The sequence below is a fragment of the Triturus cristatus genome, chromosome 1_1 (genome assembly GCF_964204655.1).
Source record: "Triturus cristatus chromosome 1_1, aTriCri1.1, whole genome shotgun sequence".
In the NCBI taxonomy this organism is placed as follows: Eukaryota; Metazoa; Chordata; class Amphibia; order Caudata; family Salamandridae; genus Triturus; species Triturus cristatus.
The window spans coordinates 1309043302-1309060680 of NC_140579.1; positions in this window are offsets into that span (position 1 = coordinate 1309043302).

Sequence of the window (17379 nt, forward strand, 5' to 3'; positions counted from 1 at the left end):
CTTGTATACGATGTTTGTGTTAATGCAACTGAAGTGACCATACTTCTCTGTCTCATGCAGCATCTACCATGGGTACAGAAGGACAGGGGACGGACACCAGTGGTGAGGCATCAAGCATGACTGCTACACACGAGCACAGTGACACTGATGTGACCAGCACCTCGGAGGGGGACAGGAGTCTGCTTGAGGAATCACAGCCAGAGACACCAACCTCAACGTCATCTGATGCCAGCGGTGACACATATATGTTGGCGGGCACAGGGAGCGGGAACTCTGCCTCCTCTTCCAGCACACAGCGTCCAGTGCCCACCCTCCTAGCTACTTCCACTAGTGCTGCCCGTGTTCGCAGCTGTAAGAGGGGAAGAGTGTCCTTCACCCCAGGAACCGCTGCCCCTGCCCCTGTCTCCCCTGTTGCCATCAGTGTTGAGTCTGTGGACCTTTTGCCCCAGCTGTGTGTGGGCCAGACAACTCTCATCAGCGCCTTCCTAGACCATGACAAAATGTTGGCACAGGTAGTTGCTTTCATGGAGGGCATTCATTCAGAGCTGGGTGGGCTACACCGGACTGTCCAGTCTTTGTCCTCCGCAGTGATGGCAGCCATTCAGCTGGCACAGTCTCAGAGTCCAGCTCCAGTCCCTTTGGCCACCCCCCTGCCAGTGGCTACATCTGACGATAGTGACCACACACCACAGACCTCAAGCTCAAGATACAGCACACAACAGCAGCAGCTCAAGCAGGCCAGAGTGCAGACACCATCCCCCCAAAAGTCCAAAGACACCCCAGACCACAAAGGCAAAAGCCCCTCAGGCGATACTCAGGGGCACAAATCTAAGAAGCAGGCCTCAGGCTCACATGCCTCAGAGGCATCCCCAGCCAAGGACTCTCCTGTCCCAAAAGCGTCTCGCAGAGAGAAGCAGTCAGTTCCCGTTTCTGCTGTGAAGCTGGTGCCAGCTAAGGGTCCACAGAAAAAACCTGCTAAGCCAGATTCACCCACAACCTCCACTCCCATTCAGAGCCCTGTAAAGCAGGGGAAGGTGGTCAGTGTAGGGGGTTTACCTGTTCAATAGGTGATGGGGGAGAAAAGGCAAGGCCAGGTCAAGCGTACCTCCGGATCCAGCAGGTCCCCAGAGGGCGGGCCACCGGCTGCACCTGGTGCAGCTTTGGTAGAGAGGGTGCCTGTTGTGGACGCAACACCTACCACTCCTCCCAAGAAGAAACCTCCATTTAGACTCCCCAAGAAGTGGAAAGGCACCCCTCCACATTCTCCCTCCCACACTGTGTCTCACGGCAGCATGACTACACCTCCACATGCCACCACACCCCCTGGTCCAAGCAGCCCTCTGGCTTCCCAAGCCAGTGATGCCTCTACCTCAGCTGGGCCTCTCTCTCTCCCCGGTCCAGTCCTCCAACTCAGCCACCTCCCAGTCCGACTGACAGTCAAGTCTGAGTCAAAGTCCCCCTCACACACCTGTCTTTCCCACAGCTGTGCCTGAACTGCCCATTGTTATCCCCTAACTGTGTTGCTGACCACGGCTGGGTACAGTCTCACCCATTCCCTGTGCAGGATCTAATGCACACAGGTACCTACTCTGCACTTTGGACTGGCCACTGGCCTTGCTGTGTTTGCCCATTCCCTGTGCAGCCTCTCATGTACCTACTCTGCACTTTGGACTGGCCACTGGCCTTGATGTTCCTTGCTGTGTTTACCCATTCCCTGTGCAGCCTCTCATGTACCTACCCTGCACTTTGGACTGGCCTTGATGTTCCTTGCTGTGTTTGTCCATTCCCTGTGCAGCCTCTCATGTACCTACTCTGCACTTTGCACTGGCCACTGCTCGTGTCTACTTTTGATGCCTATCTGTGTAATATGTGAATAAAGACAGTTACTCCTGCTGTCTGCTTTGTCGGTGTCCTTGCTAAATAAAGGGTTTTATGTCTGGGTATGCTTTAATGTGACACATGCTCTTTATGCCACTCTAACATTGCCAATGGCTGTTTTGACTTTTTGAGGGTTTGGCAGAGGTGACAGGCACTTCAGTTCTTATTGACTCTGAAGCTTGGGGGTGCAATAATGATGGTTTGTGATGAGCTACTGTTATCCTAATCAATCTATGGTGATGTTAGCTAAATTGTACACATGGCAGGTTTGGATGCACTGCCAGCACAGAGTGGGATTCTATCCACAGTATTGCAGGCAGGCTGGCCAGGGTCCATCATGTTTGTGTGATCTTTCTTGATGTGTGACCAGCAGTGTTGGTGTATGGTCATCTTGTGATGGTCAGTCATAACAGTCACATGGTTAGATTTCAATGTGTGCACTTGGGTGGTCATGGAGTGTGCAGTGTGAAGGGGTGACTTTGTCAGTAGTGTTGATGTGTGTGTGCCCCTGCGATGGAAACTGCACACATGTGTCAACCTGGAATGGAGTGCCTGTTAGTTTGATTGGTCAGCCCTGTGCTAGTGATTGTGTGCACAAGTGGGAGTTGTATGTTGTGCACTGTGCGGTGTGTTGGTGTGTCCTTGCACTTCTGGGGGACACCTACTTGTTGGTGCCAATTGTGAGTATGCAGAGTGTGTGACTGGCAAGTCAGTGTTGTGTTTTGTTGATTAGCCATATTTCTTGTTACTGTTTGTGCTCACTGTGCAGACCTGCTCAGCCACATTGACATTTTTGGTGTGTTTTTTCATGCATTAATGTCACTTGAGGCTTTTTGGCTCCAGTATGGCATGTGGGATGTGGAGTTATAACATCCCCTATCTGTGCTTCTGATGCCTACCCATTGTGAGTGAGCACTCAACCTATTTGCGTGTGGTGCACTCCAGACATGTCCACTACTGACTTACACAACATTTCACTTTCATGTCAGCTGTCCCCTTGGGTTGCCAGTGTGTGTGTGCCTCCCCACCACTTTATTTGTTACACTATGCTTTGTGGTGCTGATCTGTGCACAGGACCAATGTTGCACTAAGGACAGTTTCCCAATTGGTTAGATGTGAATTTCTTGTACTGTTTTGCTCATGGTTGCTCATATGCAGTTCAACTGTTTGTGTTGCACAGTGTTCTGGTCATGTTGTTTTCACCTGGGTGTTCCAGACTTGTGCATCTGTGGGTGATGGTTAAGCTGTGTGTGTGTTTGCAGAGGTACTGCTACCCTTCCTGAGTGTGTTGTCTGTGTGCTGTGGTGATTTGGGTTGTGGGGCTTCATGTTGTGGCACTCAGATATGTGTGTTACTGTTTTGGTTGGTGTGCACACACTGCTTGTTGTGCATACAGTGCTGTGAGTGTATGTTGCCTTGTAATTGCCTTGTGTGCATCCCCTGATGCCCAGCTGTGTTTGCAATGTGATGGATTGGCATGTGCATCTGTTGTGTGTTTGATGGGGATGTGTGCAGTGTTTGGCCTGTGTTGTCTCTTGCAGCTGACAGATGCTCTGTGTGTGATGTTCTATTTGCATGTCATGGTGTGTGATTTATTTGTGCATTGTGATGCATTGAGATGTGTGTTGCAAGTGAAGTGTGCATTACTTGTGTGTCTGTCACATACACTTGGGCTATTCTTGTTCCTGGGCTTGTTTTGGGTGCATCCTTGAGGTTTTCTCCTCTTATATTTGACCTGTCACTTGTCAGGATTGTGCATAGGGCCCGGACCCCCCAGGATGTTCCCAGCCCCGCCCTCATGAGATCGATCCCACAATCAATACTTGCCACTTCAAGAGTGTGGGTATAAAAACGGCCAGTTTTAATTACATCAAGAATCATAAACATGACAAAAAATTAAATTACATATTGTACATCTATGGCATTCATATTTACACTTTTAATATCGACACTCATAATCAAATATCATAAACACCGGTCCAGAAATATTAACTTGCTCCAGCACCAAGGGGCCCTCTGGCTCGCATCTCCTAATCTGAGAACCACGCGCCATTATGCCGGGCCCTAATGGCGCGCTCTCCAAGTCTCGCGCTTTTCCATATGCAAGCATGCGGTACACTATGACACCATGTTGACTTGGTGGAGTGGTATGTCTGTGTTTTCTTCTTGGCCCATTGCTCCCAGTTTGTGTCCATGATTGTTTTGCGATTATGCACTTCTTGTCTGTGTTAGGGTATGTTGTCTGTGCATTGTTCCTGAGTGATGATGTTGTGTACTCCTGTTCTGTCTGGGCTCCCACTGACTTTCCACTGTTTTACTGCACAGGTCTGGGCTTGTTGTACTTCTGTGTATGTTGTTAGTGAGTTTTGTGTTTGACTGTTGTTATTGTGCCAGCATTGGTTCAGGCATCCCAGAGTGTGTGTGTGTGTGATGTTTTTAGATGTCCCCCAGGGAGTGTGATTGTTTGTCAGTGTATTCTCTGGACATTATTGGCACCATTCTGTGTGTTTGACACTGGTGTTGAGTGTTGCAGGTGTGAAGTGGGTGGGGGAGGGGTATGTGTGAAGGATCCAACTTGTGTTTGACAGTCATGGAGTGTGTCAATGGGCCCTGTGTGTTCTGATGATGATATACACCTGTCAAGTTGTTGGATACAGGTGTGTGGCTGATCACTGTTTGACTGCAGAGACTTCCTATCATCCTTGTGCCTATGCATGGGTTGCCTTGCTGTCTCCCTGAGTTGTTGCACAGAGGTAACTGTGGTTTAATTTCACTCACTGTGCCAGCCATGTGTGATTTGATGACCTAAGGTGTTGTGATATGTTCCTTCTCTTGCATGTGATGTACACATGCTTTGTGGCTAGCTCCTTGGCTTTCCATTAGTTTCCACCTCACTTTGGTCTTGTCCGTTTCTTGTCTGGTCTGTGTATGTGGCTGTGTGCCAGTGTGGGGTGTGTCTGTGTGACTTGACAGGCAGTGTGTCCAGTTGAGTCATTGTTCATATTCAGTGTGAGTGTTCATTTTGTGATTGGAATCAGTTTGCTTGACATGAGTGTAGTGTAGGTATGGTTGGGGGGGGGGGTTGCCCTGGCCCTTGGGCTTATGTGCTGTGTGTTCCTCTGCAGCCCCACCTGCTGAGACTGTCTCCCTGGTTGTTTGGTGTGTGGTGCAGGGTGTTAGTTCACCTGGCTGGTTATGGTGCATGGGGGAGCAAAGGAGGGGCACATAGCATGTCCCTTTATGGGTGTGGGGGGCCTAGTGTGTGGAGGGTGGAGGTGTGGCCCTGTGATCTTTGTGCACTGCCCATGCCTGGCGCTGGCCCTGCCTTCTACATTGTGAGCATGTTTTCCTGCGTTTTCACCACTTCAGTGACGTTACTGGGACATTGCATTCATATCGCGGTTGGTGGATGACCTGGATGCGGAGGGGTGATTTGGTGACAGGTAGGACATGGGTGGGTACACTTGTGGATGTGTTCCTGTTCCCACCAGGGTGTCTGGTGTGGACAGAAACCCTATATCAGCTCATGAGTTGTGTGTTGTGGTTGTGTGCAGAGTTCTGTGATTGCGTACATACGGCGTTCTCCGCGACGGTGCATAACTTGCTGGTAGTGTATCAAGTACAGCACCAGGAAGACGTGTAGAGCTGGATCCATTGCGGTCGGGACCGGGTGGAGGGGATCGTGAATCTGGTTTCGCGCTCCGCCGTCGTGCGTCCGCCGTCTCTGGTTGGGCGGTTTTTCCGCTGCGGTGTGACTGGCTGGGTCATCCTGATTTGTACGGCAGTTGGGACATCATTCCGCACGGCGGTGCATCGCCATTGGCTCCCACCGCCGTGCTGGCGGGTGCATTTTTATGGCGGTTCGCGTCGCATGGTCAAACATAGACCATTCTAACATGGCGGGCATGAGGACCGCTGCTGGCGTGCGGAAAATTGCATTTTCCGTGCCCCCCAGCACCGCGGTGGTGCCTCTGCCCACCATCCTAATAGGGCTCTTAGTGTGTACGTGGATATATACACTCTAAACAAAGTGAACAGGACATTCTCCCCTATTTTTGGCAGATGTCCTTCATCTGCCAAACTCTAAATAACCCATGGGTGTGAAGGTCAGAGTTCATCTATGATTAAAGGAGTGAAAGGGTTAGTGATGGGGATGGGTAAGGGAAAGTGGTCAAATCCACCAGCATTCGAAACCACATATAGAGTGCACACATAGGCAAGAAACAAAAACTTCTGTCATTATGCAGTATTTAAGGTAAAAAACTCCAGAGATTTTTACAAAAGTGCCCGCAAAATCTGTGCAAAAACAAAAAATAATATGGAGTTGACCCACACTTCTTTACTAGCTCCACACTGCGGCAGTAAAGGAAGTGTGAGCAACAGGCTACCAGGCAGCAGAGGTGTTAACTTCCTCTGTTGTCTGCCTTTCAAATGCTCAAAGCCCCCTCCTGCTGTGTAAATAGACTGCATCCCCGCCTACCTCACAGGTGTGTGCACCCACTGCCTGGGATTGTATTTATATGCCCCTGCTACGAATTAACCATACGCAGATTTGAAATCGGTAACTAAAGTGATGAAAACAGTGTGCGTAATGTGCAGGGCAGGGGTTCCAATCTGATTGAAATAGTTCAGTGGGTTAAGATGACGTGAAAGAGCAGGGAGGGGGCGGTGTTTACCCTGGACTGTAATCTACATACTCATCTCTGCTTGTGTGTGACTTGCCAACGCCATGGAAACCAGCTCCAGCAGTCATTTACAAACACGGACATCAGTGTCAAAGCCATGGCTCTCTGCCCTTGGGGGTAGGGTGGAAGGGGGCAGACGCGAAGGAGAGGGGCACCTCACCCGTTTGTGTGTCCCCTGGCTAGGATGGTTTTTATTTGCCCCCGTTGCCGTTCCCCGATTTTCTCCTGCCCTGTGTAGAGAGCCACTCAGCCTCTACTATACAATGTACTACACTGTACATGCATCCCCCACCCCTCGAGGCGGGCTCGCCTCGGGGTATAAATAAAGTTGCGGAAGACCGCTCGTGGTCTTTCCGGTTGAGCACACTACCTCAGCGTCCTGGTGGTAATTGCGACAGGTGTCCTGCACACGTGGCCTGCCCCCAGGTCACCACACTGGCGACGAGGCCGGAAGTCCCGCTGCGTGCCTTTAGCAGCCTGGAGCTGTTTCCGCGGCGTCAGCAAAGCCCACCCGCGATGCTCCACCGCCATCGGCGGTCATCCTGTGGCCGGCTGCGCGTCCAGACTGTGGCGCACCAGCTGTCCTGCCTCCCTGAGCTCGCCCGGGTGTCTCCCTCTCCGCCGGAGCCTCGCTCCAGGGGAAGGGCGCGTCACCGTTGAGGCCCGAGGGGAGCACTGCGCGCGCTGATCTGCACCGCGGCTGCCGCCGCAGAGCCCTGTGACCTCGCCCGCAGGAATCCGCCCATCGCCACGTGGTTGCTGGAGCGCTCTGCCTTGAGGGCAACAGAGTGGAGGCGTCGCACCCCAGCGCGCGGAGAGAGGTCACGCCTGGCCGGTCTCCATGGCGCTCTAACGCGCATGAGGGGCTCCTTGAAAATCAAGCATTGGCAACATCAAGAGCTCCAGCAGGATCCCCATCCACTACTGCGGGGCCCATCTGGGTCGCTGGACTCCTTCAGGTGTGGGGTGACTGTGCCATCTCTATCCTGCCTGCTGCCAGGTGCCGGCTGCCTCAAGGGTCCAGGACATGCCACGTTGGAGTGAGTACACCACCCTGCACGCGCCAAGCTGTCTGCTGCTGCCCACGCGCACGTGAGGCACCCACCTCTCCCAGCCCAGCCGCCCTCCCGGGTGTAGCGCCGGGCGCGCTGGATTGCCCCACCCATAAGCATGAGCGTTCAGCAACAGGCAGGCAACAACGCCCCGCCGGGCCCAGCTGCGGCCCAAGGAGGAGGGGGAAGGGTGAATGAATGACCGCGACACCATCACGCGCAAGTCAACCCACTCCCGCCGTTCAGCGAAATGGCGGATCCAGCCACCGCAGCCCCCCGATGGAGAGCTTGGGTCGGCCAGCTCAACAACTATTTCACGGGGACCCGTGAGACAGACGGCACGGTGAAACGCTCCCTGCTAATCTTCTAAGGGGGACCAGAGATTTATGATTTATTCGAGACCCTCCCAAACACAGGCGACGCGGATGATTACAACGCAGCGGTGGCGGCTCTCAATCAACACTTTGATCCACAACTTAACCCGGACTTTGAGAAATTCAAATTTCGACGCTCCTTACAATTAGAGGATGAGTCAGTCGACATGTTTCATGTGCGCCTGAGGAAGTTAGCGGCCACCTGCGGATTCGCCGACCAGAGGGAGGAAATAAGAAGCCAGATCATACTGGGCTGCAAATCAATACTGCTCAGAAAGCTGATACTGCATCAGCCCGGCATCACGCTAGATCAGATCCTGGTGCTAGCCAGGTCACACGAGCTCTCGGACGTCCGGGCCGCAGCTCTCCACAAGCCACCTCCGGTGCAAATAAGCACACGGCCTCCTCAGGTCAAAGAAGAACGCGTTGACGTGAGCCGAAGGCGACCACCGTCCGCACCGGTCAGGACAAGACCGCCACCTGGAGGACCCTGCGGGAATTGTGCAGCAGATCATCCTCCCACGGCCACGTTCGGAGCAAAGGGGCGAGAGTGTTCCCGCTGTGGGAAATTGAATCACTTTGCCAAAGTATGCCGCAGTGGCCAGTCACGGTTTGCCCCAAGAAGACCGAGAGGGTTCACACAAAGAGTCAGACAACTGTCGATAGCTGACCCGGACGAATCAAAAAGATGCAGCGCACCAACAGAATCTTGATCTGGAAGACGAAGACGATGAGGTATACTACGTCTCCTTCGTAGGACAGCCAGGACGCCGGCGCAGGCCGCCGCCCATGTGCTCGGTCAGGATATTTGGTACCGACCTCCAGGCACTCATAGACACTGGGGCGACGGTGAACGTCATGGACTCTCAACAGTTCGAAGCAATGGCGCACCGACCTCCTCTGCTACCAACCAAAGCGAGAATATACACATATGGTGGGGTCGACCCCCTTCCCCTAAGAGGCACCTTTGAGACGACGGTCACCAGCGGTCCTCTCTCCACTACGGCCAGGTTCCACGTGACGGAGGGAAGGAAGGGCACCCTCCTGAGTTGCCACACAGCTGAGGACTTGGGGCTTGTGTTTTTCACGTACGAAGTGCATGAAGCACATGCTGAGGACATTATGAGGGAGTTTCCTGAACTTTTCACTGGGCTAGGAAAGCTGAAGGGAAAACAATTTCAGCTCCATATAGACCCCACAGTTAAACCGGTAGCCCTGCGTCACCAGAGGGTACCGTACAACCTGAGGCTCCAGGTCGAAGCGGAGTTGGCAAAACTCGAAGCGCTAGACGTCATTGAGAAGGTCACTGGTCCCACACCCTGGGTATCCCCGCTAGTGGTCACGCCGAAGCCAAAACAACCGGGAGCGATTCGACTGTGCGTCGATATGAGGCTACCCAACGCTGCTGTCAAGAGAGAGCGCCTTGTAACTCCAACCATGGATGACATCGTAGCGGACCTAAACGGCGCTAAATGGTTTTCAAAATTGGACCTCAACGTGGGGTACCACCAGCTGGAGCTAGAACCAAACAGCAGATACATAACGACCTTCGCTACACATGTGGGCCTCAGACGATATAAGCGACTCAGTTTTGGAGTATCTTCAGCGGCGGAGGTATTTCAGAACGCCATTAGAGAAACCCTGTCAGGCTTGACCGGAGTAATCAACCTAAGCGATGACATCCTGGTGTTCTCATGTACACTTGAAGACCATCATGCACAGTTGAGGGCAACACTCCAGAGGCTCAGAGACCTTGGCCTAACACTACACAAGGAGAAGTGCGTGTTCTATCAAGAATCCATTGACTTCTTCAGCTACACGTTCACGCGAGAAGGCCTCAAAGTAGATCCGAAGAAGGCACTTGCTCTGCGGTCGGCAAGCATCCCCAAGTCACCCACCGAAGTGAGGAGTTTCCTCGGGATGGCAACGTACTGTGGTAGGTTCATCCCAAACCTAGCTGCCCTGTCTGAACCCCTTCGCGTCCTCACACAAAGCGACCAGCCCTGGATATGGACAATGGAAGCCAACGCAGCGTTCGCAAAGATCAAGGCGGCCCTGCAAGACAAAACAGTCATGGCATACTTCCGCCCCGGAAGGGCGACTGAACTTGTGGTAGACGCAAGCCCGGTGGGCCTTGGGGCAGTACTACTACAAGAACACGAAGGAGGGACATGGAAGCCGGTTGCCTATGCCAGTCGGGCGCTATCTGACACGGAGACAAGGTACGCGCAAATAGAGAGAGAAGCCTTGGCAATAAAGTGGGCATGCCAACACTTCATTTGTACCTGTTTGGGCAAGACTTCAACGTGATCACCAACCACAAACCCCTGGTCCCACTGTTTGGAGGCTCCACACGGCGGGCTCCTCCCCGCATTGAACGATGGGCAGTACAGCTGGAGCAGTACCGATTCACAGTACTTTTCCTCCCAGGGGCACACAACCCTGCGGACTACCTATCCCGGGACCCAGAGGACCTTCCCCCGGCATGCGTCCCCACGGACGTCAGATACTCCGACGCCTATGTTCAGATGATTGTCCGTGACGCTTGCCCAGATGCGGTGACCCTGGAAGAAGTTGGCCAAGCCACGGACAATGACGAGACCCTGATCAAAGTCAAAAGGGCCCTGGCAGCTCACGAGTGGAAGAGGTTTTTAGAAGGGAACAGGGTGCTCATGGAAGAAGAAATGCACGCACAGCAGCAGCTGTGGCAAGTTCGTCATGAGCTAAGCGTAGGGGAGTGTGGTGCAGTTCTGAGAGGCCATCTCCTAGTAGTCCCAAGGACACTGCAAGGCCGTTTCCTGCAACTGGCACACAAAGGCCATCAGGGCATGGCGAAAACCAAGGCACGACTCAAGAACAAGGTCTGGTTTCCAGCCATGGACGCAAAAGTGGAAGAGCTAGTACGGCGATGCTGAGCATGCATGATCACAGGAGGTGGCCCACCATCAGCGCCGGTCATCACGGAGGAACCGTGTCATCACCCGTGGTCCAATGTGAGTGTGGACTTCGGCAGCTTCCCTGATGGGAGACAAATGCTAGTGCTCGTGGATGCCTACACGAAATTCCCTGCGGTGGAGATAGTGGAGTCCACATCTTTCCAACACATACGGATGGCTCTGGAAAAGACATTCGCCCTGCTAGGGAACCCCAAGGAGATCCGATCTGATAATGGGCCACCCTTCCAAGGCAGGGAATTCAAGGAATACCTGGGAAAACGAGCGATCAAACACAGGCGGATAACTCCGCTGTGGCCGCAGGCGAATGGGGACGTTGAGAGGCTGATGCGCACGCTGAACAGAGCCCTGCGTATTGCCGTAGAACAGAGACAGGATGCAGAGGCAGCTCTAACCAAGTTTCTGGACGCACATAGACACACGCCTCACTGCACGACGAAGTGTGCACCTGCCCACCTCCTCTTCAAAGAAGCTCCGCGAGACAGGATACCGACCGATCCAACCTGGAGTCCGCCAGCACATGATAATGAAGCGGTGCAAGAGCGAAGGGAGAAGACGAACAACAAGGCCAGTGACTATCGGAGAGCTCGAGAACACCAACTAGTAACTGGAGACAGGGTGGTAGTCAAAGACCGGCACCCCGGCTGGAAATTCCGGACACCCTTCGAACCAGAGGTGTGGACAGTGCTAGCGACAAAAGGAACGATGGTCACAGCAGGAAGAGGCGATGTGAGAGTGACGAGGAATGCCTCGTATTTCAAGAAGGTCGAGGGGGAACTAGCAGGAGAACAGGAGAGCGAAGAAATAGGAATGGAGTGTGACGACTTCCCTGACTGGTCACCCGCCCCGGAGAGGGGATCTCCGAGGGGAAGAGAAGGCGTACAACAGGGCGAACCAGAGCAAAGCACAAGCAGTTCCCAGGAAAACCGAGCTCAGCGAGAAGAGGCCGGCTCCCGGAGCCTGGAGGATAGAGGTGGCTCCAACAGAGGAGTTGGTTCCCGTTTGCGAGGGAATCCTGCTCCGAGCCAGAGACTCAGAGACTTTATGTGCCCCTCGCCTTGAGTGGAGAACTGTGACGTTGGCACTATCTAAAATGTTGAAGGGATGTAGAGAGCCACTCGGCCTCTACTATACAATGTACTACACTGTACACGCATCCCCCACCCCTCGAGGCGGGCTCGCCTCGGGGTATAAATAGAGTTACGGAAGACCGCTCGGGGTCTTTCCGGTTGAGCACACTACCTCAGCATCCTGGTGGTCTTTGCGACAGGTGTCCTGCACACGTGGGCTGCCCCCAGGTCACCACACCCTGCACATGGCAAGAATCGCAGGTTGCCTGATGACGGAAATAACAGGTTTGTAACCTGCTCTCTTTGGCATCGAGGCGCTGTGCTGCTGGAGACTCTTTGAGGTTACATATTGTGACACAGCAGTCTCCAGCAGTGACAGCGCAGGCCTTGCAGTATTTTTGTGGCAGGCACATTTTTAGGCCACCTCACAAATACCGTAAATTTTGAGGTTTTGGGCTGCAAATTTTGCTTTTTTGGCTGCTAAATTTGCCACCCAAAGCTGAAAAATCCTGGGGGGGGGGAAGGGGTGGAAGAGTTCCTGATTTACATTGTAATTTGCATTGAAGTTTGTTGATCAGGTTCATTTAGGAGATTAACACTGCTCCCAGTCCATCAGAAGCGCTTTTGACACTTGTAGAAAAAACGCTGTCAATAGTGTCACAGAATGCAAAAGACTCCTAATTGAATTATTGCCCCCAAACAACTGACAATAGTCGACTGAACTTGCCTGTGTGAAGTGTTGGATTTGTACTTAGGATAGTATTACTATGAATTACGTTTCATGTTCTAGATTCTGGAGTTGTGTTATCAGGATTTTTGGGGCATTTATTTGTGCTGCAGGCAGTTGGAGGTGCACATGGATAGGAGTCGCATCTATGTCCTGGGTGTAATGTGCCTGCTACCTTGGAGGCCTTGAGCACTTTCGCGGCGCTAAATAATGGACACCAAACGTGTAATTATTGTCTATGCAGCCCCGACTGCCGCCACCGGGCTTTGCCTCTTTATTTTATATCAGCGCATTGCATCATGCGCTTTTGCTAGAGGCGCCCTCTCATAGCGTGTCAATTGGACCGCTACCCTACGGTCTCAAACACTACATTCCTCTTCACCTTTATTAAACAAAACAGGCTGAACACAACAAAAATTTGTTATCAATTCTGAAGGAGTCAGAGATGTCCGACCCACGGCCGATGCACCAGCATCTGGGCACAACCTTTCAGGGGGTTGCCCGCCATGACACGAAATACCCAGCTAGGCGGGAGGAGGGCATTGGATTGCTCCTCAGATGGTATCGGGAACATCCATCTCGGGATGGAGGCGGAGACGGGGATATCTCCTCTGGAACTCCCATGTCTAAAGTCCGTTGGGGAGAGTTGGGTGACACTCCTTCCAGATTCATTGACGGCGAGGCGGGACGTCACGTCACACATTATTTCAGGTACTTCGGCAGATGCCGTTTGTTGGGGAATCTCGCCTCTTCGTGACACTACTTGGCCTGGATGAGCCTCTCCCCTCTCACCGAGCAGGTTGTCTGAGCTCCTTGTCGTAACCTTCTTAAAGAACAAGACATTTCGGGTAAGTTCTTCCACCCCTCTCCTGGCTGTGATCATTGTGCCCCTTCGGCGGGTGACTGTCCAGGGCGATTGTTTGAATAGGAGGCAGAATTTGCTTCCTGGGTATCGATCCTTAGCATAGACCAAGTTTCCTTCGCGGAGAACGGAGGTTCGCGCCCTTCTCTTGAGGCTGGCCTGATTATGGGTCTTTGTCCTTTTGGCTACGACTCTGGTGGGGTCAACCGGCGAGGGAGCCCAATCCGGGTGATGAGGGATGGTGTCTCTTACCACTCGGCCCATGCTGGCTTGCCCTGGCGCTCTTTCCGTTGTGACATGGGGTGTCAGCCGGTACTCTCTTAAGAAGCTGTAGGTGGCGCGTTCCATGGGCGCTTCCTTGGCATGTCCAATGCGAATGGCCTTGTTGAGGGTACACATAAAGCGCTCAACCTCTCCATTGGCCTGAGGCCAGCGTGGCGTAACTTTCCCGTGGTGAATGCCCCATGACCGGAGGTATTCTGCGAACTCTTGCCCATGGAAGGGTGGACCATTGTCCGTCCTGACCACCTTGAAGATGCCGTGAGTGGTGATGACTTTTTCCACCTTGGTGATAACTTCTTGGGCGAGCTGGCTTCCAAGGATCTCCACTTTGGGGTACTTGGTGTAATCATCTAGGATGACCAGAGTGTAGCGCCCATCTGGTAGGGGCCCGAAATCCATACTGACACACTCCCATGGCCTTTTCGGATTGCCTTCAGTAATGACGGGGGCGGTCGTTCCGGTTGGCTGGAGGCCTGGCACCACTGACAGTTCCTGATCGTTTTCTCCACCAGCATGTCCATTCCCGGGAACCACACTTTGGCTCTCAACCGGCTTTTTGTCTTTACCACACCTTGGTGTCCTCGGTGTGCGAGGTCTACTGCCTGCTGGGCCAGTTTTTGTGGGATGACCAATCGTGGGCCTCTCATTAGGCATCTGCTGCTGTTAATGGACAGTTCTTCTTTGACCGTCAGTATGGATTCAAGGGTGATTTTTGCTTGGGCAGTCCGCCGGGACATGCTGGTTTGGATGGGGCGCCAGTCGCTGGTCTTGACTGCAGTGATGGCTAGTTGCAGACACTCTTCACTACTAGTGGCTTCCGGTAGTGCTTCTATCTTCATTGGAAGCAGCCGTGAGCGTTCTGCCACGCTTCCTTGGTAACTGCTCTTGGGTGTCGCGAGAGGTAGTCCGCGGGGTTGATGATCCTGGCTTGTACTCTACTCGGCAGTCATATCCTTGCAGCTGGAGGATCCACTTCTCTATCCTCGGGGGAGGTTTTGAGGCGGATCAATGGAAGAGTGGTAAAAGTGGCTTGTGATCCGTGGATACTGTGAATGGGTGGCCATACACATAAATGTGGAAGTGCCGACACGCCCAGTGGATGGCGATGGCTCCCCACTCAATTTGCGAGTAGCGCTGTTCCGTTTCCGTTAAGGAGCTGGTTTCATACGCCACCGGAGCCCACTCGTCATTGCGCTGCTGTTGAGTGAGCACTGCTCCCAGGCCATAAGGGCTAGCGTCGACAGCGATGTTTGTAAGCCTTGTTGGGTCAAAGTAAGACAGCGTGGTGCTTGCAGAGAGCGCTGCTTTGGTGTCTTTGAATGCCTGCTCTTGGTCGGGACCCCACTGCCACACAGTGGCGGATTTTGTTAGTTCTCGAAGGGGTTTCGTGAGGTTAGTCAGGTCGGGGATAAAGCGTCCACAGAAATTGACCATCCCCAAGAAACTTCGCATTTCAGAGACGTTGGATGGGGCTGGGGCTTCTTGAATGTCCCGGACTTTCTCTGGATCTGGGGCCACTCCTTGGTCCGAGAACATGTATCCAAAGAAACGTATTCTTTGTTGTAGGAATTGGCACTTCTCTTTGTGCAGTGTAAGGCCGCCGTCCCGGATTCTTTGTAGGACACTGCGGAGCCGCTTATGATGGTCTTCCATAGAATTAGCGTACACTAACAGGTCGTCACTGACGTTGAGGACACCCGGGAGTCCGCTTAGCACTTCTCGAATGGTGTTTTGGAACACCTCCGCGGCACTCGATATTCTGAAGTTGAGGCACTTATACCGTCTCAGCCCTACATGTGTGGAGAATGTAGTAATATATTGAGAGTCCGGGTGCAACGGCAGCTGGTGATATCCTGACTGTAAGACCGTCTTTGAAAACCATACCGCCCCATTCAGTTATCCGAGGATATCGTCGATGGTGGGGGTCAGATGACGTTTCCTCTGCCCCGCGGTCTCAAACACTATATGGCCTGGTATTGCCGAGTCCCCTCCCTGGACGTAGTCAATAACCCTTCCTCAGAGTACATCAATAATCAGATCCAAACCATTTCCTTGGATTAGGGGTCGGTAACCCCGGCCGTATTTATTACAGATTAATAAAACACATTATGAAATCATAGTAATTTTTATACGCAGAAAACCCAAAACATATCCAATTACATTTCAAAATTACAGAATTTGATACAATTGAATGGCGGACCTTAACAAGAGCCTACTACAAAGCCATACCTAACCTATACTGGAATATGTACAATTATTGTTTTCTGCGTATCCTGGATGAGCCTACGTGCAAGGTCATGATTGTTCCCAACTAGTTACCAGGTCACCCCTTTACCGGAGTGACCTTGCGCAGGAGGCCCGTGTCCCCACTTGATGACGTGGGTGCCGGCCCCACGCCCTTTTCTCGCACCTCCCAGGGGCTGATGTTGTACCAGGTTGTTGACCAATGCGCCTGCACAGGGGTTGGCCCAAGCGGCCTACCGGAAGCGAGACTTCCTACCCCCGTGCCCTTCAATTTACTGGCTATAACTGCCCCCTGGAGTGTGATGAGGGACCACTGCCCCCCCCCTCCCAGGCGTCCCTGTTAAATCGTGGGATGCCTACTAATAGAAGTAATTATTTTCTAGCAACCATGACCTCACCGCAGACCAAGGATACTAAGATACATAAACACGACAGATTGATATTTCATGTGAAGAAAGGTACATGTAAACATTCCTTGCGCTTTATTACATGACATTTACAATCGACAATCTTTAACAAACCCCGGCAGATCGGTGGAGAAAGAGACTCTCCTTCCGCTCTGCCGCGGCTCTTAAAGGGGACGAGAGCCCCCGAGCTGGCTAGAACTGGTCCCGGCTATATCCAGGACCGTCCGTGTTACGTTGCCCCGGAAGCGCTTGAAGTGCGTCCAGGGCAAAAGCCACTGAGCTAATGGGCGAGGGTGAGGAGGGCGGGATGCCCGTGCTTCATCAGTGCGGGCCCCGCCCCCCACCCTTCCGAGGGACATTTGCACCGGGGACCGGCACAACTGCCATATTGGCGGCGTAACCGAGTTCCCCGGTGTCGCCTATGTACACTGGGCTGCAATTATAATAATACTAGAGAGAACTAGATTACATTGACCCTTTTCGCGTGCACAGTGAAATCTATTGCACTAAATATATCTTTAAAGGGACTTATTGCTTTTTGAGCTTGTCACTTTACTTTTCCTCGTTTCTATTGGTTGTAGCCATTCTATTTCCTGTTCTTCTGTGTGTGTTTCTCTTATGAGTTTCCCATCGACAAAGTATTGTGATCATCCGCTTTGGTGGAACTTCTGTTAAGCGTCTCAAGCAAGGATCAGGTAAACAAATCCTGGCACCCACTCTAGTTTTTTATTTTTAGTTACTTACTAGCACTCTATGAGTGTGCCCGTGTTTTTACACGGTCTGCTCTCCTTTTTAGATCTCGCCTACGCAGCGTGCATGCGCTGCATAGGAGAGACCTTTAGTC